This window comes from Gorilla gorilla, chromosome 3, assembly GCF_029281585.2.
Source record: "Gorilla gorilla gorilla isolate KB3781 chromosome 3, NHGRI_mGorGor1-v2.1_pri, whole genome shotgun sequence".
Classification (NCBI taxonomy): Eukaryota; Metazoa; Chordata; class Mammalia; order Primates; family Hominidae; genus Gorilla; species Gorilla gorilla.
In genome coordinates, this window is record NC_073227.2 from 193647043 (window position 1) to 193671280 (window position 24238).

At 35.8% G+C, this 24238-nt stretch overlaps 1 protein-coding gene and 2 long non-coding RNA genes across 3 annotated transcripts in view; 1 reads left to right on the forward strand and 2 right to left on the reverse strand.

The window, feature by feature from the left end:
* GALNTL6 (polypeptide N-acetylgalactosaminyltransferase like 6) overlaps window positions 1–24238 on the forward strand; it is a 1233993-nt gene that overhangs the window by 868416 nt on the left and 341339 nt on the right. The gene's annotated exons all lie outside the window — the stretch shown is intronic.
* LOC109026434 (uncharacterized) overlaps window positions 1–24238 on the reverse strand; it is a 99722-nt gene that overhangs the window by 50030 nt on the left and 25454 nt on the right. The gene's annotated exons all lie outside the window — the stretch shown is intronic.
* On the reverse strand, window positions 5328–23794 carry LOC129533145 (uncharacterized). The gene is made up of 3 exons (XR_008679185.1): window positions 23646–23794; window positions 7383–7428; window positions 5328–5381 (listed from the first exon to the last, which is right to left on the reverse strand). It is a non-coding gene; the product is annotated as an uncharacterized lncRNA (long non-coding RNA).

Consider the following 24238-nt stretch of genomic DNA (forward strand, 5'->3'; position numbering starts at 1 on the left):
GAGAATACAAGCAATTATAAACAAGTTTCTGGTCTCAAGAACCTTCAAATTTTGTCATATGGATTAAAAAAATGGTGTATGTAAAATATTAAGCAATAATACAATCAATTAGATGACACACAAAAAAGTATATGATTAAATGCTAAGTAAGTAAAACATACAAATAATGGGTCTATAAGAGAGAGAAATTCAGGTCATGGAAAAGGAAGAAGAAACTGGATGGGTAGTACCTAAATTGGGGAGAATGCTGAAGGCGTTTTAGGAAGGTTAACAGATGGAGTCAAGACTGAACATGGAAAAGAGATGAACCTTTGGTGGCTCACTGGGAGTGGAATGGCCTGGAACTCCTTTAGCCATTGTAAGCTTCAGTCATTCTGAAGTACTTTTCATTCCACAAGCATATATTTCTTTTCTCTCTCCTATGCCTTTGCTCATGCTGCCTTCTGCATCTGAAATGATTTCATTCCTCAAGCTCTCCATTTCTCAACCCTACCCATTTTTTCAATTTACCATTAACATGCCAATTACTCTATGCAACTTCTTGCTCACTCTAGCTGGAATGTAAGTCATTTATATTCAAAGAGCGAATTATCAAACTCATGACACTTTTTAGTGTGATTGTTACCTTGTACATATTGTAAATACCTACAGCATTTAAGATATGGCCTTGCACATATTAAGCATTCTATTACTTGAGTTTTCAAAAATTTCAGATATGTAGAGGAAAATATTATGGCAAGTTAATATAAATAACCAGAAAAGGAGAGAAATGTAGAAGGGCAAAAGTAAAAACAAAAATTCACCGAGATTCATGTATGTTTATTTTTATTTTTGAACCTAGATAATAAAATGCCACAGCAAGTCATTTAGTGAATCTTTTTCATTAGTTTAAAATTTGACTAATCCTTGACATTTCTTCATTCATTTTTTGTGGGCATTTCTACTCAATTATAGAAGACATAATTGCTAATATTATATAAACTGAGCCAATACAGCTCTCAGGAGAGATCTATAGAAAATGTATCCCCTTTTTAGCCTCTTTACTCATTTATCTGTTCACTACTGCTTATAGTGAGATCAATTACTGTAATATCCAAAGGCACATTAAAGGACTGAGCAAGAATTGATTACCAGTGTGACCAGAGGATAAAGATTCTCAGCTGTACTTTGCAAAATGGCTCACCATCCTGAAGATGGAATGAGTATCTTCTTATTTGCTTTCTTCTATGTTCTTAAACTAATTCTTCTATAACCATCTCATCCACCCGTCCTTCACCCACCACCACTGCTCCACATTTTAAAATACCAGGTCAGAGTAAATCCTCTTTTTGAGTCTTCAATTGAATAAAACATTAATCCTTTCTATAACTCAGCCAGGCAACTTTAGAAAAAAAAAATAGCCCTATTGTTTTCATAGCACATTAGAATGAAGGAGCAGGGATGTCTACTTCTGGCATCATATTTTTCTCGATCCCTTTGTCTCAGTCAGTGAGAGGTGCAGGCAGTCAATAAGTAGTCCATTCCCTCTGAGACTCCAGATGCTCTATGCCATCTGTCCAAGTTAGATATTAAACATAAGGATACCCTTGCTTAGGTTTCACCAAAGAGATTACTTGAGAGTAATCAAATTCAAAATCTATGTTTAGGCACTGGATTAAATATTCAAAATAATTAGACCACTATATTTTTTAAAAAATAAGCCCTTGGAGAGTAAGTTTGGCGAGCAAATCTGTCCTCCTCATGCAGAAAGCTTAGGGGAATTCATCACGCCTTGTGCTCTCATGGTCCCACTGCCAGATCCACCAACCACCAGCCTCTGCAGCCACACCACCTGCCTTCTCCCCTGTAAAGATCCCTCTGGGATCCCATCCTCTATCATCTCTCCTTGCTCTATTGTGGTCCTGCAACATCAGCAGGACCTGAGCAGAGCCTCAGACCCCCACCCCCACTCCCACCATGAACCTACTAAATCAACTAGGTCCCCAAGTGATTCATTCATGAGAACATGAGAAGCCTGGTTCTGGTGTTCATGGAAGCTTTGTTATCCAATACTCTCCTTTTTCTCCAAAGGAATCTACACAAAAAGATGTGATTCTGGTAACTTAATTGTTAGCTATAAAGGTGAGAATGCAAGTTACTTATATGATTCTATTCATAAAACAGTATGTACAAGCAAATTCCCATGCAAGAAACTTGAGAAAACTAGAGGAAAACACTATAGAAAAAGAAAGTTTATTTTATTTTTAACTTATTAAAACCTTGTGTATCAAAGCATTGAGTGAATGAATTATACCTATTCCTAAATACAGGGCTAGGACACATTGCTTTGTGCTATTCTTTGAGTTTCTATGGCCCTCAAGGAATGTGTTTTTTTCTTCAAAGGATTCAATCATGTATGTGTTTTCAATGAACTTCAAATAATTGATATTTTGTTTTTAGGCCTCATCTATCCATGGTTGACATAATGTCCTTTTGTGTTTTACATGAAATTCAGTCTCACACACATAATACAAGTGTAATAATATTAAAATTCCTTACAGGAGCATCACATAATCACATTACCGTCTAGTTCTTACAGCTCTGTGATGCAGGTAACATCACAATCCCCATTCTCCAGGGAAGGGGACGAGGCTCTGAGAAGTCTGATGACCAATCCAAGGTCACGAAGCCAGTAAGTAACTAAGAAACCCTATAGATAAAGCCAGTTTTGTTGATTGCAACTCAATACATAAATGTAATTTTTTTCCTACCAAGTCAGATAGAATCTGGTAAAAGAGAAGCTTCTTTTACAGGATATGTATTTCACAAATTTTTGCTTTTGGTCTATAATAATAACAATAATATTACTCAGCACTTGAAAATTTACACCTGAAATTTCCATCTGCAATATATTTGATAAAAATGTGCGGGAGTGGGTGCTTTCATTTTAAGTGGGTTGAGAATTATCCCTGTTAATAATTTCTTGGCCGGGCACGGTGGCTCACACCTGTAATCCCAGCATTTTGGAAGGCCGAGGCAGGCGGATCACGAGGTCAGAAGTTCAAGACCAGCCTGACCAACACAGTGAAACCCCGTCTCTACTAAAAATGCAAACATTATCTGGGCACAGAGGCATGTGCCTGTAATCCCAGCTACTTGGGAGGCTGGGGAAGGAGAATCGCTTGAACCCGGGAGGCAGAGGTTGCAGTGAGCCGAGATCGCGCCACTGCACTCCAGCCTGAGTGACAAGGCAAGACTCTGTCTCAAAAAAAAAAAAAAATTTCTTGAATCTACTGAAACTTTCCTTTCATGATTTCTCCAATTTATGCATTTTAATACTAAGATAATGTTTGCAATGCATTTGGGGAAAAAGACTTTAGCACTTGGCAGTTTGCAGAGAATGTCAGTTACCATATTCTCCTTTGGGCTGGGAAAAGCCCCTAAGGAAAACAATAAAGTATGGGACAGTCTCGGGATTATAAATATTCAGTTGCTGGCTTTTTCTTTAAAAGCAAAATGTATGAAATTTATAACCATAAGTAAGCTCTAGGTTTACTTAGAGAAACTGAATGTGTATGGCCTGTCTTAACTATTTTCCTTAAAGTCATTTTGGTATTTGATATTTAAAGTGAATGGCAAATGTGTTCCTAGGAATAGAATACATTTAAATACTATTTCCTAGATACCTTTTGTCTTTGTATTCACCTGGCTTTAAGAATTACTTACAAAATTACACAATTTGATTAAAAATTAATATGGCAGCCTGTAGTCCACCAAAGTGGAAAAACCCCATAAATAATGCACATGGCAAACTGTCTAAGGAATAACCAGTAAGTTAAATTTATGGTAAATTATTAACAACCTAGGTAGCATATGTGATTGTTACTTTGCCCAAGTTTGGAATGTTTCTTTTATGAATTTGGAAGCAGTTTCCTTCACATAATCTGAGGTGAGAAACCAAAACCTATGGTAGCAAATTGAAGGTTGTAAATGTACCAATTTATGGTAGTAAATTGAGCAAGGTGATGTGTGTAGCAAGTGGCAGTGCTGACTGGAAAGATTGCTCAGGTTTTCTTCTTGAGAAGAGGAGGAAGTTGTCACCATTTGTGTTGCTTGGACCTCCACTTAAAGAGCTAAAAATTCACCTTCTGAACAACCCCAAAATCCCCCTTATTTCAATATTCCGCCCATAATGTTTATAGGGAGATGGCATATATTCCTTCACTAGACATATCATGCTAAATGAAAATGCACTTTTAGTAAGAAGGCTGTTTATTTCTTAGGTCCGTGCTCCAGTCTCTGGCACTCCTGCTCCACAACTCTGTGCAGGCCACTCTGCCAAACACTTCACTATGGAAATGGCTCTCCCCAGTGGATGACTGGTATACCATACTTGGATCTGTGTGGTGAACTTTCCTCTTATGGAGAGTACCCATGATTCCAGTGAGAATCCTAAGCTGCTCCCTTCTTAAAAGGCATTTCTTTTTATATTTAACTTATTTGTGCCTGTGTCTTGTTTACCTGCCAAAGACAGACATCCTTGTCTCTCTGTGCAAGTATCAGTGTGCACATCTCAATTTTTCCCAACTCCCTACTCAGTGACATCATAATGGTAACCCAAAGTCAGCCACAATGGGAGTATTTACACCACAGAAATTAGCTCACACTACCAATTAGAATATTTTGTTTTCCAGAGAGCCAATTGTTAAACATGTCCCAGTATGCTAGTGTTAGAAGTTATATATGCTAGTGTTAGAAGTTATATATCCCCACCCCTGACACCTAGAACTCTTCATTCTGCTTACTCTTTACTAATCTGGAACCAGGATGAGATTATAGCTGAAGTAGTTTGGACTATTTATGTTTATTGTTAATAGAGTTATTATTAATATGAAAAAGGTAGACTGTACAATATAGTGAAAGTAGAATTGGACACGGAGTTAAAATACTTTGCTATTATTTAAATTTCTGTTTCCAAGCAAACTTGGACAAGCCATTTAACTTTCTCCACATCAATAAACTGGAAAGTATAAAGCTCAGCCCAACTACATCAGAGGATTATTATATGACTTAAAGGAAGTCTGACATCCAAGAAAACATTTTGAAAAGTAAAATTTTAATATGAAAAACGTTTTGAAAATTTGAATATCAAATTGCATTCTTTTTTTGACACTTCAACATTTTCAAGAATTTCACATATCTTATCATGACTCTGATATGAAGACAGATATTATTATTGCAATTCACATACTGCCAGCAAGGGACAAGATCTTCTAAGTTCTTAGTGCTTTTTCTGTGGGGTATGTGCCCAGTGGTAACAGCCACTCACTCAACTGCTGATGCTTCTTGCCCTGTCTCTGTATTCGTCAACATGTTAACTACGCCAAATATTTCTCAGTGTCCTAGAAATAAAGAAAACTGTATGAAGCCATCCCAAGTAGAGCATATGTACCTTCAAGTTCATAACATTTTCTACATAGTGTTTTTAGTGTTAAAGAAAATTAGATGATAATATATCCAGACAACATGTCTTTCAGCTAAAGCTCGTGATTTTTTTAAAAAAATCAAAACCAGGATATAAAGTATACAAATATTTTAAGGTATCCAAATTTGAGGAAAAAAATTACAAATTAACTTCAGAGGTATAAGGTATATCCATGCAGAATGTCATGAGAGCTCAGACTAAGAAGTAATGTGACAAAATATAGAAATTAAAATAACAGTGATTTTCTTGTCATGAAGGAAAGTTTAGAAAAATTGTAATAAAAATCACACTTAGCCAAGAAAAAATAACAAAAACACTCAATTCCGTGGATTTAATTTATTTCATTTTTTCTGAGGAAGAATGTCAAATAGCTTGAAAATAAGCCCATAATGAAACTTTTTAAAAAGTAACTTCTTATTCTTTTGTCTTGGGGCACTACCAATTTAACCCCAAATTCTATACCTTCCAGAAAAAAAATTCTTATTCTGATATTTAAAAGACTGACTCTTTGTCTCAATTCATTTAACCAAGATTTTAGTGCCTCCTATATTTATCACACTGGATCAGGCCCAGTGGGGAATATAAAAGTTAAGAAAGAAGCCATTTCTGTATCATGTCAATTTGTAATTGAGTGGTAGATTTTAATGTGCCTAATAAACATACAACAGTAAAAAACAAATAAGGCAATATTCTTATGATGGCCATAAAGTGCTATGACAACTCAAAGAGTGAAATCACTTCCAGTTGCAAAAACAATGGAATCGACTCCTTTTCAGAAGAGGTCACCTGAGCACATCACATTATAGTGGATTACTCTCATGTACTTCCTTAGACGGAAAAGTGACCAAATGCACTTGAGATAACATTTCCCAATTAAAACTAGAGAAAATATTATTTGCATATCTCTCAACTAACCTGAAAATTTAACTAACCAAACCATAGCATTCCCCAAACCTTCTGGTTAACTTAATTCTACTGGAATATTCTTTAAGTACATAAGTGAATCATTGATGTTTATTATATTAATATGTTCTTGAGAAGGGCCTGGCACTATCCCTGGTGCATATCAGAACTCTAAGAGATTTCTGTAGAGGGAGTATTGTAGAAATACAATACTCTAAGAGAGATGAGATCAAAGGCACGCTCAGAAATTGGCTTGCAATACAAAACTAGCCAACATTAAAGACCAAACATTTTGTGCTGAATAAAGGGCTGAAAACATTCGGGAACTGGAAGATCAGTGAGCACTGGAGGAGGCAGGAAAGTTTGCATGGAGGAGGACAAGATTATAGCTGAGCCTTGAAGGATGGCTGGGGAGGGTAGAGGATGGGTATTCCCAGGTCATCACCAACATGAACAATGCTACCAAGAGTAGAACACAAAGGAAATACTCATCAAACAGCGAGAAAACATGAATATCTGGACAGAGGGTTCCTGGGGAGAACCATAGGAAAGAAGATTGATAAATAAGGTTGAGAAAACCATGGGAAACTGTCACAGAAATGGCATTTACTGTGGCAGAAAGCAGTACACCTAATGATATATTTGTCAACATGGCCCTGATTAAGTATTGCCCTGGGTCTTTGTTGAAAGCAGCAAGATCCATGTCCATCTAAAGAAGGAGTTATTTTTAAATGTTACATGACTCAGACTCTTTAGGAGTACCATAAATAATGTTACCTTAATAGCACATGGCTCTTCTAGTGAAAATACTGCTGTCATTACTGCTCATGACTCAATACCTGTGATGCTGGGGCTGGATGTCTGGAGGGCCCACAGAGATGGTCAGGCAAGGCAGATGACTCTGCCCCTAGGCTTGACCAAGAACCCTGCCTCACTCCCCAAGGCCACCACTTCTTCCTCTACATCTCAGCAGGTGCATCTGCTACAGAGACCTAGGTCACATACACTTACTTACCATAGCTGCAAGGGAGTCTGGCAGTACTGTGATAGTCTCTCATACTCTATGATATAGAAACCAGAAAAAGACAGAATTATAGCAGAAGCTGAGCAAGACAATCTAAATTATTGTGTGCACCCACTTTGATAAAACTTTAAAAAATAAAAAGCTGTCAACCTTTACATAAAGCCTGAAATGTGTGTAAATCATGAAAAATATAGATAAGGATATGGTGAATGTAAATCTTTCCCTCAAAATTGAGAGTTGTATTCAGACATGCCTATTTAACGCAAAAAGGGGGATTTTTTTTTAGAAACAAAGGTAGCATATGTTTATTACCAATTACTTGGATTACTCAGAAATGTACAGAAAAAAAGACCAAAAAAACCTTATTATTTAACTTTCAAATAATCACTCTTAACACTTACTCTCTTTGATGTGCATCTGCTTCCATATTTTAACTCATATTCTATAATTTGATACTCTGCATTTTCACTTTCTAATATCAAGTATTTCACAATTGTGGGACATTTTGACTATTTGCAGATTTTTGCAATTATAACTATCTCTGCAATTAAATATATATTATTAAATGTCTTAATACATTCTAGATTTTTTTAGATAGGTGAAATTATTGGGCCAATGCAGAAAATCTCTTTAAAGTCTCTTGATAAACATTAACAAATAACTTTCCATAAAGCTTATACCAAGTTGTACTCATATCAGAGATGTATTCATTTGAAAGCACCTTTTTGGACTCAGATACTTCTATTTTTGAATTATTTTTGAATATTATGTGTGAAAATTATATGTCATTGTTTAAATTTGAATTTCTTGTGTTATAAGTCAGTTCAAATTATTTTTTAAACACTTTAGCAGCAAGCATTTTTTTCTTTTATGAATTACCTTTGTTTGCACTCTTATTTTTTATGGGAAGTAGGAAACCTAAGAAACTCCCTCCCTTACTATTAAGTTGTATAAAAAGAAGCCAGAATATGAAACTTTTAGATAATGAGAAAATTGCAGTATTCTGAATACATCCTGTGGTGGAAGTTAGGACTGTCTATAACACAACCCTAAAATTTTATAAGTCAAGTCTTCAAGGCAACCTCTATTTCCTTCTACAATACAGACTTTGAGACCATGCTCATTGGTAGCCTGTGAATGAGTCATTGTGATGACCCAGAATGACTCATCCAAGGCTGAAGATCTAGCCAACCAGTCTGGGTACAAGGAGAACAGGTGAATATTAAATAAGCCAAAATTGTAATATGAAAGATTAAGCTTACATATAATGTTACGTAAGGGATAACAACACTACGATTGGCCAAAATATGCATAAAATGGAAGAATTTATTTTTAGATAATTAAAATAGCGCAAATGGAACAGAAGAGGGTATATGACCTCAAATTCCTCCCTTCTCTAAATCAGAATGCTAATTAAGTCTCAGTGATGTCTACCTAATTTTTAAAATATATAGAATTTCAGTCCTAGTGATTATTCAGCATTAATAAATTATATTATCTGTTAGGATTTGGAAGTGGAGTCTATTTCTCTTATTTCCTAATCCCACTTATCAGTAAGTTATTAATTTCTGCCTATCTGGTCTTCCAAATATCTTGCTAATCCCTGAGTTTACCCCCATTGCCCCAGCCACTGGCTTTGTCCTAATCAAGGAGACTATCAGCCTCTTCATCATCTGTACCAACAATCTCCTCTTAACTGGCTCTCTGACTCTGCCACAGCCCTCATCAATATATTCACAACATTTTAGAGAGTGATCTTTTTAAAGCACAAATTAAATGTCTCCGCACTGCCTCTTGGGCCACATATAAACACCTTAACTCACCCCAGTCTGGTTCCTCCCCAGCTTTAAAGCCTCCTCTCACTATGCTCCTTCTGCACTCAAGGCTCCAGCTGTGGGGGAGGTTTTTCATTTCTTCCCAGGTGTTCCTCAAAACAGCTCATTCTCTGCCTTGGGAGGATAAGGACAGCCACTGAAAAACTGAATCCTGGTGCCAACACTGGAGATTTTTGGCTTATTATATTTGAAATGAAGCCTTGGAATCTGCATATTTTAAAGCTGATTCCACTGTGCACCCAGTTTGCTATTCTCTTTGCCTTGAATGATGAACCCTCTGTGGCTTTTAATGGAATTACTTTTTATTCAATTATAATGTAGTGACTGTCCACTATATGCAAATCACTGTGGCAGAGATGCCTCATATGAATTCCATGATTTAAAATAATTATGACACAGACATATCATTTAACAATTCCTCCGGGAACAAAAACCTTTTCAGTGAAATTAGCCTGCGTACTGAGGGCCAAGAAGTATTGGTTTATTTGAGCAGTCAGAGAAGGTGTATCAGTAAGCAGCTGCACTATTTCTTTTCTTTTTTCTTTTATTCTTTAAGTTCTGGGATACATGTGCAGAATGTGCAGATTTGTTACATGGGTATACATGTGCCGTGGTGGTTTGCTGCACCCATCAACCCATCATCTAGGCTTTAAGCCCTGCATACATTAGGTATTTGTCCTAATGTTCTCCCTCCCCTTGCCCCCCATACCCCAACAGGCCCCAGTGTATGATGTTCCCCTCCCTGTGTCCATGTGTTCTCATTGTTCAACTCCCACTTATGAGTGAGAACATGCAGTGTTTTGTTTTCTGTTTCTGTGTTAGTTTGCTGAGAATGATGAGTTTCCAGCTTCATCCTTGTCCCTGCAAAGGACATGAACTCATTCTTTTTTATGGCTGCATAGTATTCCATGGTGTATATATGCCACATTTTCTTTATCCAGTCTATCATTGATGCAACTGCCCTATTTCTGTAAAGGACTTCTCAGTGTTGAGCATATGCAAGTGGAAATCAGTCATCTATGGGGGCTGGAAGCTTGGAAGAAACCAGAAAGCACAAGGTCTTTAAGCAGAGACTGGAACAGCATGAGGAAAGTAGGGTTATTTCCTCATAGCTGAGATCTGTAGACTTGGGAGAAGCCCACCAAAGGAATGTGCTCCCTTACGTATGCATTTTGTATTATTTCTTCTTCCAGTGATAAAATATAACCATGGGCTTATTAAAGAAAATTATTTCTGCTTTTTAAAAACTAAACAAATATTGCATACTGAAGATTATTTAATCTTTCTTTGATGATTCCAGAATATTCTGTGGTCATAATTATGACTACCAATTGCTTTTGGAAATACTATGATATCGTGGAAAGAATACTAACTGAGCTTGGTCATCCAGTAGCTTCACAGTCTTTGGCAAATCATGCTTGTGATTCATCTGAAAAATAAAAATAATTCTATGTACCTCAAAAACTTTTGCAAAAATTAAATGATAGTATATAATGTGCCCATCACAGTTCCTAGGGCGTAAATGAAACCATATAAATGTCAGTCCTCTTTATCTTCTTCCTTTACAATGTTGACATAAAAAAGTAGGAGATCAAAAGCTTAAAAAAATCAGAACACTGAACAACAACAAAAAAGATGTAATGATTTACTCTTGCTAAAAACATCCAGGAAAGATTAAAAAACAATGACAGAAATGATGTAGGTGATCTTTTGTATAACTGATTCATTCGATTCATTCTTTTGTGTAACTGATTCATTCATTTCTTTCTCTTATGCTACTCAGTTTATCATAACATTTTAAACCATTTTAATCTTTCTATCATAGATCTTGAGATAAAATGGAAAGGATAATAATTTTTATCAAAGGCATAAATATATCCAAAAATACCAGTAGGTGTGAGATGCAGCTTCACTGTGAGTTCTGCTTTCATTAATTACTATTTGTTAGAGGCTGATTATTTTTATCTCCCTGAGATTTCTCTCATTTCATGTTTCTTATTTGATAGACTGTGTTTTCTTTCTAATTTATTTTTATTTTCAATATTTTTCTCTTCAAGAAATTGTAGGCTGGGCACGGTGGCTCACGCCTGTAATCCCAGCACTTTGGGAGGCCAAGGCAGGCGAATCATGAGGTCAGGAGATCAAGACCATCCTGGCTAACATGGTGAAACCCTGTCTCTACTAAAAATTACAAAGAAAAAAATTAGCCGGGCATGGTGGTGGGCACCTGTAGTCCCAGATACTCAGGAGGCTGAGGCAGGAGAATGGCATGAACCCAGGAGGTGGAGCTTGCAGTGAGCTGAAATGGCACCACTGCACTCCAGCCTGGGCAACAGAGCGAGACTCTGTCTCAAAAAAAAAAAGAAGTAGTAATCTTGGAAAATCTTCCCAAGTCATTAAACTTTAAATTCTCCATTTTTAGATATTAACTAATGTTTCTCATCTAAACAATTTATTATTTCTTTTGTTGCTCCTTGGTCAATGATAATGCGTGGGATTCAATCAACACTAAGAAAACTCTTTGAGAAATTTTCCTAGTTGTAGCTCTAAATTTCCAGTGGCCTAATGTGTCTCCAATCACTCTAGTTTCTATAGTGCAAGACTTGATCCAAAAATTTTGGGTATAATTTTTCTATTTACACATCACTCTCAACAATTGAGCTTGTCATGCTTGATCTTTTCTAGCTGGCATTTATAAACCTTGAAAGACTGTTTTCCTGTTGTTTCACGTAATTTTAAATATCTAAACAACCTTTTGTTCCCATAAAAGATATCAGCTTTATTCACCTTTCAGGCATTCCTAATTTTTTGTTTTGTTTTGTTTTTTATTTCTTTCTACACAACAGATTGATATGGTTTGACTATGTCCCCCACTAATCTCATCCTAGATTGTAGCTCCCCATAATTCCCACATGTCATGGGAGGGATCTGGTGGGAGGTAATTGAATCATGGGGGCAGGTCTTTTCCACATTACACTTGTGATAGTGAATACATCTTACAAGATCTGATGGTTTTATAAAGGGGAGTTCCCCTGCATACACTCTCTTGCCTGCTTCCATGTAAGACGTGCCTTTGCTCCTCCTTCATCTTCCACCACCAACCTCCCCGACCATGTGGAACTGTGAGTCCATTAAATCTCTTTCCTTTATAAATAACCCAGTCTCTGGTATGTCTTTATTAGCAGCGTGAGAACAGACTAATACACAGATTAAGAGAAAAAAATCCTCACTTCTGTAAATGCATTTTCACTTTCATGGAAAGGAAAAGGAGAGATGTTACTTATCAATAATTATTCTCATAGTAACTGGAAAATATGAGTTTTTTTTACATGACTGATTTGTCACATTGTATATTCAATAATTATGCTTTTTAATTGTTTCCTCTGGACTACACAATTTTAAAGTAGATTTATATTCAATTAGTTGAATATACAAAACAATAATTCTTCAAAAATATTTATGTCATGATACTCAATCAACAGAAATGTGGCTCTGACCTTTTTGGTTAAGTGAGTATCAGTGAAATTAAAATTTTCCAAATGCCTTTTTTACAGCAAATTATGTGAAAAAAATAAAAATAAGATATCCTTAGCATTTCTGAAAATACTGGTTTTTATGGAGCTTTACTAACCATTATACATGTTCATTTAGACCAGCAATAGAATTGCAAGTTAGGATGAGAACATAGGTCTTTATCCTGGATGCATCCCTGCTCATCACACCCATGTCTCATCCTTAACTAAAACCAAACTGCTGTTAAATCAGGTGGATGACAAGCAGCAGAGATCTTGATCCTCTAAGTAAATAGAAATACTAAATGAAAAGTTGGCATTTCACTGGAGAGCAGTTGAGTATGTTAAAGTAAGACAGTTTGTGTACAAAATAAGTTTAACTTACAATTATAAAGGTTTAAGGAAAATCAAAGTTACCAACCAATACACAAGTGAATAATTGGAGGAAAGCAATGGATTATAAGGACAAGTAGATTACAAAAGAAAATAATGTTCACTGGAGGAAGGGCTTCGTCAGAATGTAAAGGACTATTGCTCAGGCTTTCTACAAAGAGAAGAAACAAAGCCGAGAATAGAATACAATGCTTGCAAGGTAACTAGGAGAAAGCAAGAGACAATCATAAATATATCGTATTATTAAAACTTGCCTAAAATACCAGATCTTTAGACTTACAACAGGATCCATGTGCTCTAGCCGATTTTAATGTTTTTCCTGGGTAACAAACAAGACTAATAGAGAACAATTATAACATGTTTACTTTTTGACCATGGTTCTTTGAAACATTCAGTGCCTAGTTCTTCCCAAGCACCTGGATCAAAACCCCCATGACAGCCTGGTCACTCTAAAGCAATTTAAGACTCCTACAGTCTCATTTAGTTGCAAATCACAGGCTTAATTCTGTAATTCAGCTGTTCAATCCTGTGTGACAATAGAAACTCTCTAGTACATTTGAGGCTGGCATTATTCCCTAATGTGGGCCTATGACAGAAGAAGTGCCTACAAATAAAAACTTAGCATTGTCTTCTCTATACCTGAGAAACTCCTCCCCATTTGGGAGGAGTTTTTATTTTTTGCTCCTATGGGTTGTTTTGACTGATTGGAGTGAGGCTGATGATCTCGTGTCTTTCTGAGCCTGCCCGGTATTCAGAGCTGCTTTCTCTCATAGTACTATTCTGAGTTATTTGAAGACCTCCCACAGCTAGAGACTTACTGCTTACAGTCCCTTGACACAGGCAAAATCAGTATTCCAACTAGTTTTGGCTCCTCCTATAGCCTCTGAGCATTAGGCCACAACCAGCTTCCTTCAGCTGAGATCCCATCTACCCTCCACTCGGTCTCTTGGACAGGATCCAAGGCTTCCTCTTGTGGGCTTTGCCTCCCACGTGGCCACACCTCTTCCTTTCCCTTGACAAATTCTGGGAGCTCCATTATTTACCAGATTGCAGCTCTATACTCCGCTATCATGGGCTGACCCAGCTAACATTCAAGCTTTGGATTCTTAACGATGATTCAGACACAAGTTCACTGTGCCACTCAAACTATGTTTGTGTGCTTTGATGGGGATGGGGAATGGGAGTCACATAAATTCTCCACATGGTCGCTTGGAAGTCCAGTTTCCTAAGGAGGTATCCTCCTGCTCCTCCCCACTAAAAGCAAAGAGGTGAGATATATAGGACAACTCACTCCAAAACAACCTTCAAAATTCTTTTTCTAATTTCCAATGACTGGTATCTGTATGCCATAAATATGGATGGGAAGTATAAAGGCATCTAATCAGTTTCCTCCCACTTCTTTTTTGCAAGTTCTGTGTCTGGGTCATTCTATCACAAAATACCATAAGTTGGGTAGCTTATAAACAACAAAAATTTATTTCTCACAGTTCGGGAATCTGGGAAGTCCAAGATCACGGCATTGGCAGATTCGGTGTTTAGAGAAAGCCTGCTTTCTGGTTCATAGAAAGAGCCTTATAGCTGTGCTTCCACATGGTGGAAGGGACAAGAAAGCTCTCTGGGGACTCCTTCATAAGGATCTTAATCTTACTCATGAAGGCTCTGTCCTTATGACTTAATCACTTCCCAAGAGGCCCCACTTCCTAATACCATCACACTGGGGACTAGGATTTCAACATATGAATTCAGGGGGACACAAACATTTAGACCATAGCATTCTGCATGGTAATGTTTCATACCTCAGCCAAAATTTTATTTTTCATAACTGTATGTGTGTGTGTATATGTGTATCTGTGCATGTGTAACTAAACACAGAATTTTAAAAGATTTCACAATATATCACAAACACATGTATACATAAGGTTCAGTCCGTCATAGTGACTTTCACAGCTGTGTGGTCTAGGAAGAGAAATGAGTTTATTTTATAAATAACCTTCTCTCAGAGTTGCCAAAATGAAACAAAAAGCAATAAATTTCTCTTAGAAATAAGTCCGCAATAAAAACAGACTAAAAAGAAGGAGCTCATGTAAGAAACTTATGTGAAGAACAGAAATGCCATAACCTCAAATCCTCACTAAGTCCAGGGAGACCTGTGACCAGATACTATAATCATGAGAGAAGACACAGCTACAAAGAGTTAAGATTTGCAGTAGATTTGCTATGAGCATGTGAAAGAGCATTTTAAATTATGTTCCAATAAATAAGTTTTGTGCTTTGGGCCAGTGGTGAAATATTGATGTATTACAAAAAGAAAAAGAAAATAATTTTTTTGTTTTCTTTTTCTCAGTAAGGAACTATTTTTTCCTTAAAAGGATAGACCAAATATCAATAAAGAAGCAGTTGAGGCCTGTAATAGGATGCAAGTATCTAAACACTCAAGTGAGTTCAAGTCTCTTGAAACAAATTGTCTAGCAGATTACTGAGGAAATTTACAAATGATACCAAGAAACTTCCGTCAATGACCTATGCATAAGGATTTATCAAAAATTAGAGAAATTCTGAAAGTTTGAAACAAGTAAGCATAGTTTTAAAAAAACTACCAAAAATTGGTATTTATTGAATATAATACAGGTTATTAAAATCATAACCTTGTAATCATATTGAAAGGAAATTGGCAACCAAAAGGGGTAACCAAACAGAGTCAACATGGCCTCCCTGTTTGACTTTATTTTAGGTCAAAGTAACTGGGTTTCTCCTTTAAATGTGATGACAATTATTGTTGAACAAAAATGCAGTGGACATTTCTAGATCTCAACAAGACAATCTATTTAATAACATTGTTAAAAACAACATGAAGGAATGTTGAAGGATAATGATAAAAGAAAGGGAATTTGTAACCTCTTAAGTAACTAATGACCAAAGGTGCTGATTTGAATGGATGTAATTGTAGAGGGATTTACTGATTCACATGTACTGAATACACTGCTGCCAGCTTTTTACTGAAGGTAGGATTCTTCAGTTGCCTATTTAGACTGAGACTCAGAGCTAGTGTGGTTTACCTGGTAATGAGGATAGAAATGAGGTCAGCCGGTTTTCCACAATCAGCCATCCAGTGGACAAACAGGTGACCCATCCCAAAGGAATACAAAAAAGGTGTTCTGATCTCTTCATCACTTATTACTTTGCTCCCTGCAAAAATCATTAACATTCCTGACATATGGTCAATCGCTCACCCCTGTTAAAGCAAGTTTCTCCCTATTGCTTTGCAAAGGCATACAAAACAAATAAGCATGATTTCTAAACAAAGAAGGCTTTCAAATATAAATTTGAGATATTATATAGGCTTCTCCCTATACAGGCAGTGTATCTATGGAAAGAGGAGGGCCATACTTCATTTTAACCAAAAATGGTTTCCCATAAGAAGGAAAAAAAAATGTTACATATGAAGCTTAAAGAGCCTGAGGCCTCGTGGAACGTGTCTCAAAATCTTTGCCTGAGAAGTAGAAATTTAGCAATATGACTGAAATAATAGATTGTATTTTCATTTGGAGACACCATGGGTGTCTTTTCCTCACACTTCTCATCTTATTTACTAATAAATTTTTAAAGAAGACTGAAGATATGTTTATTGATTTACATTAGATAAATTGACTTTTCAGTAGTGTGGAGTTTTCCTTGGTGGGGTTTTACGTCATTAGAACATTAGTTCGGTGAGCCTAGACAGACTTCAGATATTTACATATCTATGAAGCCGAGTCATTAATCATGCAGAAAAATTCAATATAGAGAGAAGTTACTATAATTATTGGTGGCAAACAATTGAAATAGATTCATGCTAACTTGAAGAAAGGAACTTAATTTTTGGAAGGCTATTCAGTTACAGAATCTAAGAAAGAATATAGCATCCAGGCCAACAGGTCAGAGCTGGGACTCTCATTAATAGGAAATCGTGGGTAATTTCCTTGAGTCTTGCCATCAAGGCAGCCTTCTGTCTTTAGGTAACTCTTCCCAGCTTCAGTCCTAAGAAAGAAACTCTGATGGGGTGGGCTTTAGTCGCAGTGTTACACTTTAGCTATGCTAGGGGCTGGTGGCAATTTCTAGTTATAATCAGAATAGGACCTCAAGAAATGGAGGTTCCACAAAAGAAAACTATTGCCAGGTCTCTTTCTCAGAAGTGGGGACAAGTACACTATGAAAAGTATACTTTAAAATGGGTTCACTACCTTTATAGTTTGAACATTGTACATTAATGGTAAGGCTCTAATTATCTAATTGGGTAATGGATTCTTAAGTGTTCATTTCTCTTATATAAATAAAGAAATAAATAAGAATAAAAGAGAGCCATGCATAGACTAATGAAAACAGTGTTTTAAGAATTAACCGTTATGATTAATATAAGCCTGAAATACAAAAATAAATAAAATCAAACAAAATAAAAAATATCACCCTCAACATCAGACAAAAAGAAATCAAAACTGAGCAGGTACATTTTAATACTTTGGATAATTTATATTTTACTATTTCTGGATAACAATGATAAATAATGAAATGATCAAGCAGTCAGAAAATTCTCCTAATTCAAATCTTCCTGAACTACTTTTGTAAGTCAAAAATGGCAAGTTTGTCTTAGCAATTCTTGATCTTCAGCTCTTTTATATCAATATTAGAATGAGTTTCTCAAATTTAGCAAACACATACACACGAAGAGACACAAAATCTATTGGAATTTTATTTTGTTTATACATTATTTTCAGGATACTCAATATTTATGCCTTCATTTAGTTTTCTTATTCATAAACATCCTGTCTCTCACATCTCTTCTCATTCCATCTCATCCTATTTTGCACTATCTCTCCATTGTCATTTTTAATATTCTTCCTTAATGCTTAAACTTTCTTTGTAGAGACTCTGCAGAATATGTTAGATTTATTCCTGCTAAAGTCTGAATGTCAGTTCCCCCCCACCCCGACCCCCTCAAAATTTTTATGTTGAAACTTAATATCCAATGTGACAGTGGGGCGGGACCTTTGGGAAGGTGATTTTGTCATGAAGGCTCTAACCTTATAAATAGGATTAGTGACCTTATAAAACAAGCTCAAGCGAGCTCTCTAGTCCCTTTTTTGAGTCCCTCCCTCCATGTGAGAAGGCATCATTTTGGAAGCCTCTAGAACTGAGAGAGGCTGAATAAATTTCTGAGAAATAAATTTCTGTTGTTTATAAATTACCAGTATTTCAGTATAGCAGCAGGAATGAACTAAGACAAATTTTAAGGCACTTTATAGGTTTTTTTGTCATTATAAATGGTGTCTTTTCCTTTAAATTATTTTATCTAAAGTTTATTACTCGTATAAAGACATGCAATTGACTTTTCTATGGTTAAGCATTTTGCTAAGTTTTTCTATCATTTCTAGTTATTTTTATGTATTTTTTTTGGTTGTTTTATGTATACAACCAAATCATTTTCAAGGAATGATGGTTATTTCCTCTAAATTCGTATGCTTTTATTTATTTATTTTTATTGCACTAACTAGAATACCCAAGTCAATGTAAACCAATAAAATGGTAAAAGTAGGTATCTTTGTCTTATCTTATATTTTTAAAAAATCTTATAATTTTTTATCCAATTTAGATGTTCCTTATTTCTTTCTTTTGCCTAATTGCTCTGACTAAAACTTTCAATACTATGTTGAGTAAAAGTGGGGAAAGTGGACCTCTTTGCCTTGTTCCAGATCTTAGAAGACAGGCTTTCAATTATTCTCTATTCATAGGATATAACCTATGGGTTTTTCATATATCACCTTTATTGTTTTGAGGTACATTCCTTCTATGTCTAGTTTGTTAAGTTTTTTAATATGAAGGAAAGTTGAACTTTATCAATGTGTTTTCTGCCTCTATGGAGATAATCATATGGTTTCTGTCCTTCAGTTTGTTGATGTAGTGTATCATAGTGATCAATTTACATATGTTGAAAGATCCTTACATTCCTGGAATAAATTTTGCTTGATCATGGTGAATAACCTTTCTGATGTGCTGTTTTATTCAGTTTTCCAGCATTTTGTGAGGATTTTTGCATCTATCTTTATCAGGGATATTGGAATGTAGTTTCCTTTTTTTCTTGTGTCTTTGTGTGGTGTTGGCATTAGGGTAATACTGACCTTGTACAATGAATTTGGGAGAACTCCCTCCTATGTAAATTTTTTGGAATACTTTGATAAGAATTGGTATTAGTTCTTCTTTAACAGTGTGGTAGAATTCAGCAGTGAAGCCATTCATTCCTGAACTTTTCTTTCCTGAGAAACTTTTTAATTAATGATTCAACCTCTTTATCCATTATTGGTCTGTTTAGTTGTTCTATATACTCATGGTTCAATCTTGGTATGTCATATGTATCCAGAAATTTATCTGTGTCTTCCTGATTTTCTAATGTTTTTGGCATGTAATTGTTCATAATACTCTCTAATGATCTTCTGTATTGTTATGATATCTGTTGTAATGTCACCTTTTTAATCTCTAATTTTATTTATTTGGGTTTTCTCTCATTTTTTTCTTAGTACTCTAGCTAAAAGTTTGTCAATTTTGCTTATATTTTTAAAAAACCAACTTTTTATTTTGTTGATCTTTTGTGATTTTTTAGTCTCAATTTTATTTATTTCTGCTCTGATCTTTATTGTTTCTTTCCACTAACTGGGGGTTTGGCTTGCTCTCGTTTTTCTAGTTTTTTAAGGTACATCATTAGATTGTTTATTTGACCTCTTTCTACTTTTTTGATGAAAGCATTTCTTGCTATAAACTTCTCATCTCTCTTCATAATCTTTTTTCTGTATCCCATAGATTTTGGTATGTTTTGTTTCCATTTTCTATGGTTTCAAAACATTTTTTTAAATTTCCTTTTTAATTTCTTCATGAACCCTTTGATTGTTTAAGAGCATGTTGTTTAACTTCCATGTATTTGAATACAGTTTCCAAAGTTCCTCTTGTCATTGATTTATAGTTTTATTCAATTATGGTCAGAAAAGATAACATAATTTTGACTTTTCAAATTTTTTGACTTGTTTTTTGGCTTAACACATGGTCTATCCTAGAGAATGTTCCATGTGCCAACAAGAAGAATGTGCATTCTGCAGCAGCTGGATGAAATGTTCTTTAAACGTCGGTTAGGTTCGTTTGGTCTAGAGTGCAGTTTAATTCTGATGATTATTTGATAATTTTCTGTCTGGATGATCTGTCTTGCTAAAAGTGGGATGTGGAAGTCTTGTACCATTATTGTATTGCAGTCTATCCTTTTAGGTCTGTTAATATTTGCTTTATATATCTGGGTGCTTTAGTGTTGGGTGCATATATATTTATTATTATATCTTCTTGCCAAGTTGACTCTGTTCTCCCTATATAATGACCATCTTTGTTTCACTTTATAGTTTTTGACTTGAAGTATATTTCATCTAACATGAAAGTACAGCTACTCCTGCCCTTTTGTGGTTTCAATTTATATAAAATATATTCTTCTATTTTTTTCTATTTAAATCATGTGTCTTTATAGATGAATTTCTTATAGGCAGCATTTAACTGGGTCTTGTACTTTTATCCATTCAGCCACCCTTTATCTTTTAATTGGGGAATTTACTCCATTTACACTCACTCTTATTATTAATAGGTAAGGACTTACTACTGCTATTTTATTTTTTTTGTTTTATGGTTGTTTTGTAGCTCCTCTCATTCTTCTTTTCTTACTGTCTCCTTTTGTAGTTATTTTTTCTGGTAGTATATTTCAATTTCTTGCGTTTGCTTTCTATTTTTAGTTTTTATATTTTAGGTTTTTGCTGCATGGGTATATAAAACATTTTATGTTTCTAACAAAGTTATTTTAAACGGATGACAACTTTATTTTGATCATAAAGAAAACAATAAATTTTAAAACAAACTAAAAATCTCTACACTTTAGCTCTATTCCCTCCAAAATTTTGACTTTTTGTTGTTCCAATTTACATCTTTTTATATTGCCTATCTCTTAGTAATTTTCTCTGGGTATTTACTTTTTCCAATGATTTTTATACTTCAGGTGGCTTTTTTTTGGTTGTATGTTGGTATCTTTTTTTTCCTCCAGATTGAAGAACTCCCTTTAGCATTCTTATAAGACCAATGTGGTGATGATGAATTTTCTCAACTTTTGTTTGCCTTTGTGTTTCAAGGATAGCTTTGTTGGGTACACAATTCTTGGTTGGCAGTTTTTTTCCTTTAGCACTATGAGAATGTCATCCCACTTCTTCCTGTCCTGTAGGGTTTCTACTGAGAAGTCTGTTGCCAGAAAAATCAGATCTCTTTTATATATGATTTAATTTTTTTTTTCTGCTTTTAGGATCCTCTATTTGTCCTTGAACTTTGAGAGTTTGGTTATTATATGCCTTGGGGTAGTTTTATTTGGGTTAAATCTGTTTGGTGATCTTTGACCTTACTATACCTGGATATTTATATCTTTCTCTAGATTTTGTAAAGTTTTCTGTTATTGTGTCTTTGAATAAGCTTTCTACCCCTTGCTCTTTCTCAACTCCCTGTTAAAGACCAATGACTCAGATTTGCTCGTTTTAGGCTATCCTCTAGATTTGTAAACATTCTTTTTGTTTTCTTTTTTCTCTTTTATTTATTTCCAAATCGCCTATTTTCCAGATCACTGGTTATTTCGTCTGCTTGATTCAGTCTGCTGTTGAGACCCTCTAATGTATTTTTCATTTTGACCATTGTATTTCTAAGCTCCAGGATTTCTGTTTGATGTTTTAAATTATTTCAAAATCTATGTTAAATTTCTCATAAATTTCTGAATTTATGTGACAAATCTTGAAATTCACCAGATTTCCTTACACTGCTGGTTTGAGTTATTGATCTGAGAGCTTTCACATAAACATCTTATTAGGGTCAGTGCTGTCTCATTTTTTTGTCCATTTGGGGAGGTCATGGTTCTCTATCCACTCTTGTTTTCTGTGGACTTATGTCTATGTCTTTGCACTTAAGGGAGAATTATTTTTTCTAGTCTTTGCTTTTGCCTTGGTCTTTCCAGAGTATGTCTGTCTGTGCAGGTTGACTAATGAGTTCCTTTAGCCCAAGACCACTGCCTCCTTTTTGGCATTAGGTGGTTTCCTAAGCCCAGGTTTGCCATAACTCTTGAAAAAGTTCAGAATACTGCACATCTCAGACTGCGGGGATCCCAGTGGGGATACCCTGGCTGTGTAAGAAGGCTAGTTTGGAGTTTGTGCCTGGAATATTCACGGAGCACACCTTTGACAGCATAGTGGTCATGTACAGCCTCTCTAACTTGCTGTCTCCTTTGGCTGAGATGAAAAGCAGCCACAGAGTTTTGCATGCTGGCTCATTTTAGCCCAACTTCTGTTTGTCTCCAGCTCCCCTCAGGAGTTTTCAACCTACATGCACTTGCAGTACTTCCTATGGGTTGGGGCAGGAATGGTTTTCTTGCAAAGGAACCCATGATGGTGGGGAAACTGGCTGTCTACCTCTATTACACTTTTACCTGTGTAGAAACCATCAGTCCACGGGGACTTTTCCACATGGTGACTGGCAGTTTGGGGGAGGGGTGTCACAATTAGAGTTTTATTTCTCTTACCTTCTGCTCATGATTTTTCATTTTTCTGTGGCCCCTGGGATTGTCACAGCCTCTGTTGTGAGTTTTAGAATATTGTTTATGGTTTATTTAGATAGTAAGAATTGTTCAAAAAATTCTTCAACTTTAAAAATTTTCTCAGAAGATTCTGCCAAGTAGGCATGTAGTGTCTGTTGTAGCAGTGACAAACTACTACAAATCAGTAGTCAGATAGATCTGCCCTATTGACACACCTCTTAAAATTACAAGTATAGTCCTGCCACTAATATGCAGCCTCTTTTCACTACTTAGAAAAAGCAAAAGATTAAATCTTATGCAGCACACTTTTGAAGGCATAACTGAAATAACTAACATGGGTTAAATCCAAAAGAAAGGTATTGCTTAAATTCATTTTCAATCAACTCATCATAATGTCCACTTCCAAAACCTCTTTGTTAACTGTTGTTAAAGGCAAAATTATTCTGCATTTGTTAAAATCGTAAGGAAGACTTTATTCAGACCTGTCAGGTCTATTGTGACAGGTGTCAAGACTGTTGTAATAGAGAGAGAGATTAGGCTCAACTCCAAATACAGCAATGACAGCTGGGAATTTATAGCCAAGAAGCAGAGTAATTAGAAAATTACTAACAAGAGACATCAAGTATAGGGGGATTCTTGCCAAACCTATTTAACAGGATTCTTGCTGAAGGAAAGCCATGGTGATCACATATCAAGGGTGAGAAAATTCTCACTAAACTGAGCAGAATTCTTGTTACAGTTGGGCTATGTAGGTCCAGCAGGGTTGGGGTTGGGGAGAGCCAAAGCCAAGGTCTAGTTGAGAAGAGGGATCAAAGAAACCTGACTAAAGTTTGGTCAAGGATAGATCCTTGTCACTTGGCTTGCATTTGATAAATAATATAATTCTCCTCACCATAAAAACGAAACTTTTTTCTCCTCGATTTGTTGCCCAGGCTAGAGTGCAGTGGCACAATCTCGACTCACTGCAACCTCTGCCTCCTGGACTCAAGCAATTCTCCTGCCTCAGCCTCCCAAGTAGCTGGAACTACAGGCACGTTACCACGCCCAGCTGATTTTTCTATTTTTAGAAACATGGAGTTTTGCCATGTTGCCAGGCAACACTTCGTGGTCTCGAACCCCTGACCTCAAGTAACCCGCCCAACTTAGCCTATCAAAGTGCTGGGATTATGGGCCTGAGCCACCACACCCTGTCAAAATAGAAGTGTTTATAATGTTTGTAGTACAGGTGTCATCCAGGCATTTCTCTACCAGTGTATGAGCAGTGAGTCTGTACAGTTTATGGTTAAGAGCAGCAACTCTGAAACTAAATAGACTGGGTTCACATTTCAGTTCTGCCACTTACTAGCTGAATTACCAAGGAAAATGACTTAGCCTGACTCTCCCACAGATTCCTTGTCTGTAAAATAAGAATTGTCATAATACAAACCACAAAGGAGGACTTTAAGAGTAAATGAGCCAATATATAGGAAGAATCTGAACAGTGTC